Genomic DNA, 9,453 nt, shown 5'->3' on the forward strand with positions numbered 1-9,453 from the left:
CTCAAAATGCAAGAATGTAAACATGCATGCATGATACAAGCTCACTATTCCACATTTTAAGCCATAACTTGGCTCTAGACTTCAACATTCTTCTAAACCATGCAAGAACCAACTCAATTCATAAAAAAGAAGGTAAAAGCTCTACCTTAAGTCTTCAATTTCAAGAATAGAAGCTCAATTGTGCAATCTACTCTTCAATTCCTCTAAATTTCCAAGCAATTCTTGATGAAACCAAAGCTCTCCTAACTCTCTCTCTCTCTCTAGTCGGTTTGGTCTCTCAAAGATGAACAAAAGATGCAACCAACATGAATGAGGTAGAAAATGGATGGTCTAGTGTCAAGCCACTAAGTGGCAATATTGTAATAAATCCAAACTATTGTAATTTAACACTATTTAATCTAATTTAATCATACCAAATCAAATTTCAACTAAACATACCATAAAATCACATAAATTCTAATTAACATAAAACACCAATCAATTTCGGATTCAGCCGCCGATAAGGCCTTCAATTTACAGTTCGAAACTTAAAATATGAACAGATCAATTAATGGCAAACAGATAGAAATGCCTTTAAACCCATATACTCAGGTAATCAGTTCAGAATTTCAATCTAATCAGTTACTTAATCATGTTCAGTCACAGTTTAGCAATGATCAGTGGTATTATCAGTAAACAGTGGTGAGAGTTGTCACAATCTCCCCTCTTTACAAAGAGTTTGGTCCTCCAAACTCGAATTACCTTCATTTTGGAAGAACACTGGATCCAGAGGAAACAATTCAGGATATCTCTTGATCATATCGTCTTCCCTTTCCCAAGTGGCATACACGCCACTATGGTTTTGCCAGTCAACTTTCACTAACGGGATTTCTTTGTTCCTTAACTTATTGATCCGTCTGTTTACAATCTGAATAGGCCGTTCTTCATAAGTGTAGTCATCACTTAGCACTACACGGGTAGGCTCAATAACATAAAAGGGATCCCGAAGATAATCCCTCAACATTGAAATATGGAAGACATTATGCATATGCTCCATTTCAGGAGGAAGCGCTACTTGATATGCCACCGGATTGATTTTCTCAATAATCTCATACGACCCGACATATCTCGGCGCTAACTTACCCTTGACTCTAAAACGAGTCTGGCCTTTCATCGGTATCACTTTAACAAAAACGTGATCACCTACTTCATATTCTCTGTCTCGCCTTCGGACATCCGCATAACTTTTCTGTCGGCTTTGTGCGGTTTTCAGTCTTTGTTGAATCAGTTTCACATTTTCTGTGGTTTTCTGTACAATCTTAGGCCTAAGCAAGGCCCATCTCCAGCTTCTGCCCAACAGATAGGAGATCGACATTTCCTGCCATATAAAGCCTCGAAAGGCGCCATACCAATGCTTAAATGAAAACTGTTGTTGTAGGCAAATTCAGCCAACGGTAAGTGGCTTTCCCAATTTCCCTGAAAATCAAGGACACACATTCTCAGTAAATCCTCCAGAGTCTGGATGGTTCTTTCTGACTGGCCACCTATCTGAGGATGGTATGCACTACTCAGTCTCAGTTCAGTACCCAATGTTGTCTGTAGGCTTTGCCAGAATCTCGATGTAAACTTCGAGTCCCTATCAGAAACAATGGATACAGGCACTCCATGCAATCTAATAATCTCATCGATATAGAGTATAGCCAATTTGTCCGCATTATAAATTGTTTTGACAGGTAAGAAGTGAGCAGATTTAGTCAGTCTATCAACAATAACCCAAATTGAGTCCATACCTTTACTGGAGCGAAGTAAACCAACAATGAAATCCATAGTGATATGTTCTCATTTCCACTCCGGTATTGGTAAGGGCTGCAGTAAGCCTGCGGGTCGTTGATGTTCAGTTTTAACTGGTTGGCAATGAAGACATTTCGATACAAAGTCTGTAATCTCTTTCTTCATTCCCAGCCACCAGAAATTCAGTTCAAGTCTTGGTACATTTTCGTATTTCCTGGATGGGTAGACAGTTTCGAATTGTGGCCCTCTTGCAGAATTCTTCTTTTCAGTTCAGAATCACTCGGTACACATAATCTTCCCTGAAATTTTAACACATTGTTCTCAAATTTGAAACCCGGCCTCGGTTTAGATTCTCGTTCATCGATGATCTTCTTCAAGAAGTCATCTTGTTGTTGTTTTTCTTTAATCTCTTCAATAAGTGCCGGTTGGGCAGAGATAGCAGCTAATGTTCCACCTTGTTCGCGCAAAACCATCTCAACTTCAAATCTTTCAAGGTCACATAGCAATTATTTCTGCCTGGTGAGTAAACAGGCTAAATTCCCAACTGATTTCTGGCTGAGCGCATCAGCAACGGTGTTAGCTTTCCTCGGATGGTACAAAATTTGCAAATCATAATCCTTTATCAGTTCTAACCATCTCCGCTGCCTCATGTTCAGTTCTTTCTGTGTGAAGAAGTACTTCAAACTCTTGTGGTCTGTATACACCTCACATGTTGTCCCATAAAGGTAGTGACGCCAGATTTTCAATGCAAACACTACTGCAGCAAGTTTCAAATCATGGGTCGGGTAGTTCTTTTCATGTGGTCTTAGTTGTCGGGAAGTATATGCAATCACTTTACCATTCTGCATTAAAACACATCCCAAACCCTTATAAGAAGCATCACTAAATATAGTATAACCATCTGTACCTGAGGGTAGGGTAAGAATCTGTGACAACCCTCACCACTGTTTACTGATAAACCACTGATCACTGTTAAATTGAGACTGATTATGATAATTGACTGAATTAACTGAAATCACTAAACTGATTGATTGATTGTGCTAGTTTGAATGCATATCTATCTGTTGACTGCTAAGTTATCTGTTCATGTTTTATGCTTTAAACTGCAAATTGAAGGCCTTATTGGCGGCCGAATCTGAAATTGGTTAGTGATATGTGTTAATAATAATTTATGTGATTTTATGGTGTATTTATCTGAAATGTGATTTGGTATGATTAAATTAGATTAAAATAAGCTAAATCCCACAAGTTGCATTATTTACAATTTTGCCCTATTAGTGGGCCACTACACCAAACATTTTGAGGCTTGTTTTATTCCATCTTGTGCATCATCTTGTTCATTCTTCTTGCTATAGCCGACCAAGAGTGAGAGAGAGTGAGAGAATTGAGTTCAACTTGATGGTTTGCTTGGAAATTAGAAGAATTGTTAGGGAATTTGCCAAATTGAGCTTCTAGTCTTGTGATTGAGGGCCCAAGGTAGGATATTCAACCTCTCATTGATGTATTTAAGTTAGTTCTTGCATGGTTCATTCTCAATTGAAGAGTTGAGTCTAGAATTGGTTCTATATGTTGAATTGTAGCTCAAATCATGCATACATGTTGTCATTCTTGAGTTTTGAAGTTATTGTTCATGAGATTGCTTCATGCATGTTCATCTTTTGATCATAGTTCATGATTGTGCCATGTTTTAGAAGGAATTGGCTCACTAGAGCATGTAATTGAAGCTTTGAATTGGTTTAAACTCATGCATGTCATGTTTGAGTTATGTTCATGAAAATTGGTTTGAAATTGATTGTGCCATGTTTTAGAAGGAATTGGCTCACTAGAGCATGTAATTGAAGCTTTGAATTGGTTTAAACTCATGCATGTCATGTTTGAGTTATGTTCATGAAAATTGGTTTGAAATTGGATTTAATTGAACTACCTTTGGCTTTGATTTCTCAAATTGATCTTTGAAACATGTTATATTATGGGTTTTGAAGTGTTTTGCAGAAAATTAGCCTAAAAGGATCAAATTTGGTACATTGAAACTTGGTTTTGAGCTTGAGGTTCGAATCTGAAATTTCCAGAATTTGGACTTTCGCTCGAGCGGGGTTACTGGCGCTCGAGCAGGAAAATCGTGTTCCCAGTACTTTACACTGTTTTACAGTCCGCACGAGCAGGGTATTGGACGCTCGAGCGAGGACTTGTTTCACACAATCGAACGGGTATCGAGCGCCCAATTGAGTGTGATTTTCACACATCCAGTACTTTTTCAGTACGCTTGAGCGAGAAAGTTTATGCTCGAGCGGAGTCTTTTGTTTGCATGTCCGCTCGAGCGGGGAATCCCACGCTCGAGCGAGACCCTTATTTTTCTGAAAACTCTGAAAATGTTTTCTAAGTGCATCTTTGCATCCTCATTTCATTCTAGGCATTCTTAGGCCTAGTTTAAGACATCTTAATGAGGAAATTGATGTAGAACCACACCGAGTCAAGATAGGGATTAAGTTACTATTTTTCCCAACTGTGTAGCTTAGTGTGTGTTCACTCTGTAACTGTGTAGGGTTGGCATTCAGAGACGCGCTCTAGCTTATCTGTAGGCCAGAACTTTGTGAGTAACAATGTTGTAAAGATATGTTCGAAAATGAATATTTTTTGAATGATTAACTGAACTATTTACTGTTAACTGAATGAATGTTTATCCTCTATTCTGAACTGTATTGTGGCATCCTTAGCAACTACTGTTACTGTTACTGCTACTGCTACTGTTACAGAGATCTCTGTCAGTTCCTATTTTGGAACTTCTGTTTACTGTTATGATGGCCATCACTGACTGTTTGGTCTTTCAAGACCTACTGTTTACTGTACTGTTCTGCTAATGGATGTACCACATATGACTGTTATGACTGAATGACTGATATACTAAATCAATTAACTATGTTCAATACTGAAAGGACATTCATTCTTAACCTATTTACGCATTATGTTATTCAGTGGGCTTTAGCTCACTGCTCATATATATATGTAAGTATATAGGCACCAGACCGGAGCTAGGAGCGTGGGTTAGACTCCCTTTTGTCAAAGCCAACCACTGTGCCTCACCGCGAGGTTCCGAGCCTGTCAAGCTAGGGCTTCGGGGGTGTTTTAGTTTCCCCTTTTTTTGCATCTGTTTTGTAATTACTATATAGACTGAATGACATCGTACTGTACTATTATGGTAGGGATCCGATCCCTAACCTGAATATCTGTATATGATGTATGTATGTACTCTTTTATTCTAAATGTGCGTATATATGAAAAGTCTTTTTGCATACAGACTCAGCTCATTGGACATTGTCTATTTACTGTTTTGGCTTCCGCCGTGCCCCTGCACTCTGTATTATTGTTTGACTGTTAAGCAGGCCTTCAGTAATCTTGGATTACTGGCCAGTTACAGTGTTAAACCCATAGGGGCGGGTTTGGGTCGTGACAGAGTGGTATTAGAGCGATACTTAAATCACGAGTTATACCGCACACACTTGTCCAAATGAGCTATAGGGTGTCCTAGAAAAGTGATTAGGGCATTACATGAGCATGATAAGTGTGTGTGGCTAAGACATGAATATAACTGTTAATGTGATAATCTGTTTATGTATGCAACTGCCTATGTTTAAAATTGCTATAACTGCCTATAGTGAGATGGACAACGCAAGAAATGTTGACGAAACTGAATCCTCTGAGGAAAGAATGGCAAGGTTGGAGAGAATGGTGGAACTAATAACTCAGAGACTAGAGCAACAACAGAACCAACAGCCCCCACCTCCTCCAGTACAACCAGAGCCACCTATGAATGATGATATCATAGCTCTGACGCAGAAATTTAGGTTAGGTTCTTGAGACTGAAAAGTTATTTGAAGTTTTTCCGTGTTCTGAAGCACACAAGGTGTTGCTAGCTACCTTCACCTTACAAGAAGAAGCTAGAAAGTGGTGGATGTTGATCCGTGATACAAATACTGTCATGACCTGGGCTCAATTTAAGGAGTCCTTCTTTGAAAAGTACTTCCGTCAGTGTGTCAGGAACAGAAAAGTGACTGAGTTTGAACAACTGAAACAAGCCACCATGTCTGTCGCGGAATATGAGACAAAGTTCATCGAACTTGCTAGATATGCACCACACATGGTGGACACCGACTACAAGAAGGCCAGAAAGTTTGAAGGCGGCCTCAATGTAGAAATATTGGACAGAATCAATGTGCTAAAGTTACTGAAATATGTAGACGTTCTTGACCGAGCCATTATGGCCGAAGCAAATATCGAAGCCTTGAAACAGACTGAAACACCCGCAACTGAGTGGCGCGAGAAGAAACGAGGTTTTAAATTCAAGAAGGGCAAAAACAATTCATTGAACAAAAAGCAAAACTCAGGGTCAACCACCAGTTCCAGTCAGGGAAATGGTTTCGTACTGCCCTGTTCTGAATGTGGTAAGAAACACAAAGGGGTTTGTTATAAATTATCTAGCGCTTGTTACAGGTGTGGCAAGGTTGGCCACATGGTAAAAGATTACCCCTCTGCTCCTCAGGGCAATAGTAAAGTTGCAGCCAACGGCGCAGCATCAATTGCTCCACCGAAACCCAACCCCAAAGCTACTGGGAAAGAGCCTATGAGGTAAGGCTGAGTGTTCGCACTCGTACCGGGAGACGTACAAAATACCGAGACCGTCGTGTCAGGTATCCTCTCTATTTGTACCCAAAATGCTAATGTACTGATTGATTTAGGGTTTACACATTCATATGTATCGCATGCTTTTTCGTGAAAGTTGAATAGACCATTAGAGCCCATGAATTATCTGTTAGCTGTATCTTCACCTGTTGGGAGATCTATGACTTGTGCTTATATGTACCCTGCATGTGAAATTATTGTTGGAGAGGCACATTTGTATATTGATTTACTGCCATTGAATATTGACCATTTTGATGTAATATTGGGGATGGACTGGTTAACGAAATATCATGCTACCATAGACTGTGTAACAAAACAAGTTGTTTTCCGTCCATTCGGACTGCCTGAATTTGTGTTTAATTGAGTAGGAGTAGTACCTCCCCCATATCTGATTTCATTTATAAAAGCTTGTAAACTGATTAGAAAGGGGTGTAAAGGGTACCTATGTTCTGTATTGACTGTACCTACTGATGATAATACTGATGTGAACAATGTTCCTATAGTCGGAGAATTCCCAGATGTTTTTCCAGATGATCTGCCTGGGGATTTGATTGATGGGGAGATTGAGTTCACCGTTGATGTGATTCCGGTTACACAGCCAGTATTTAAAGCTCCTTATCAAATAGCTTCGACTGAACTGAAAGAATTGAAAGTGCAACTGCAAGAACTGTTAGATAAGAAGTTTATCAGGCCCAGTACTTCGCCATGGGGTGCGCCAGTCTTATTTGTAAAAAAGAAAGACGGCTCACTAAGACTTTGTATTGACTACCGTGAACTGAACAAGGTAACTGTGAAAAATAAATATCTTTTGCTGCGTATTGATGACTTATTTGATCAGTTACAGGGTGCTCAAGTGTTCTCCAAGATTGATCTCAAATCCGATTATCATCAGCTGAAAGTTAAACCAGAGGACATTGACAAAACTGCTTTTTGAACGAGGTATGGACATTACGAATTCCTAGTTATGCCTTTCGGAGTTACCAATGCACCTGCTGCATTTATGGACCTTATGAATAGAATTTTTAAACCATTCCTTGATGACTTTATTGTTGTATTTATAGACGACATTCTGATTTATTCTAAAAGTAGAGAAGAACATGAACATCATCTGAGACTTGCCCTACAGACCCTAAGAGAACATAAACTGTATGCTAAACTGTCTAAATGTGAATTTTGGCTTAATAATGTAATGTTTTTGGGGCATGTAATCAATAAAGATGGTATTTTAGTTGATCCACAAAAAATTGAAGCAGTAGTGAACTGGCCTAGACCGACGAATGTTACAGAAGTCTGAAGCTTTTTGGGGTGAGCTAGGTATTACAGAAGATTTGTCAAAGACTTCTCCAAAATTGCCTTACCACTGACACAGTTGACTCAGAAGGGGATATCATTTGACTGGACTGACCAAAGAGAATCAGCATTCCAAGAGTTGAAAACTCGACTTGTGACTGCACCAGTTTTTACCCTACCTTTAGGTATGGATAGTTTTATCATTTTTAGTGATACTTCTCATAAGGGTTTGGGATGTGTTTCAATGCAGAATGGGAGAGTTATTGCCTATGCTTCCCGACAATTGAGACCGCATGAAAAGAATTACCCAACCCATGATTTAGAACTTGCTGCAGTAGTGTTTGCACTGAAAATCTGGCGTCACTACCTTTATGGGGCGACATGTGAGGTGTATACAGACCACAAAAGTTTAAAATACTTCTTCACATAGAAAGAACTGAATATGAGGCAACGGAGATGGTTAGAACTGATGAAAGACTATGACTTACAAATTTTGTACCATCCGGGGAAAGCTAACACCGTCGCCGATGCATTAAGCCGAAAATCGATTGGAAACTTAGCCTGTTTACTCACCAGACAGAGAGAGTTGCTTTGTGACCTTGAGAAATCTAAAATTGAGATTGTTTCGTGAGAACAAGGTGGAATAATAGCTGATATTTCTGCTCAACCGGCACTGATTGAAGAAATTAAAGAAAAACAGCAACAGGATGACTTCTTGAAGAAGATCATCGAAGAACGAGAATCCAAACCGAGGCCGGATTTCAAATTTGAGAATAATGTATTGAAATTCCAGGGAAGACTGTGTGTACCGAATGATTCTAAACTGAAAAGAAGAGTTCTGCAAGAGGGTCACAATTCAAAATTGTCTATCCATCCAGGGAATACAAAAATGTACCAAGACTTGAAATTGAATTTCTGGTGGTCGGGAATGAAGAAAGAAATTGTTGATTTTGTATCAAAATGTCTTCATTGCCAACAAGTCAAAGCCGAACATCAACGACCCGCAGGCTTACTGCAACCCTTATTGATACCGGAGTGGAAATGGGAACATATTACCATGGATTTCATCGTTGGTTTACCTCGCTCCAGTAAAGGTATGGACTCAATTTGGGTTATTGTTGATAGACTGACTAAATCTGCTCACTTCTTACCTGTCAAAATAATTTATAATGCGGACAAATTGGCTATACTTTACATTGATGAAATTGTTAGATTGCATGGAGTGCCTGTGTCCATTGTTTTTGATAGGGACTCGAAGTTTACATCGAGATTTTGACAAAGCTTACAGACAGCATTGGGTACTAAACTGAGATTGAGTAATGCCTACTGTACGGGGAGCAAATATTCCGGCAAGCCCGTACTTCTTTCTTCCGAGCTCCGTTTTTGTCCGATCACCTGCGAGCAAATAACGGTGAGCTACCCGGCAGTGTGTGGCTGGAAAAACCTTCCGACGATCAAGTTAGCGCACACCTTAGGATAGAGAGAGAGAGAGGGAGGACTGTTTGAGTGTAAGAATTTCCTTACAAAGTGTTCCTGTCTCGCGTATGGGGGGCACAGACATGCTTATATACCCTTCTGCGCTCCAAATCTACTCCCATTGGTCTCTCGACACGTGGCTCTGTTATCCCATCTGTCAGCACAAATCTTGCTATACATCACCTAACCCAACTGCCAGCCCACTCTGCTGGGAGCACGGCAGCCGGGAAACATTGTCTC

Source organism: Camellia sinensis, chromosome 14, assembly GCF_055761805.1.
Source record: "Camellia sinensis isolate YWXY chromosome 14, ASM5576180v1, whole genome shotgun sequence".
NCBI lineage: Eukaryota > Viridiplantae > Streptophyta > Magnoliopsida > Ericales > Theaceae > Camellia > Camellia sinensis.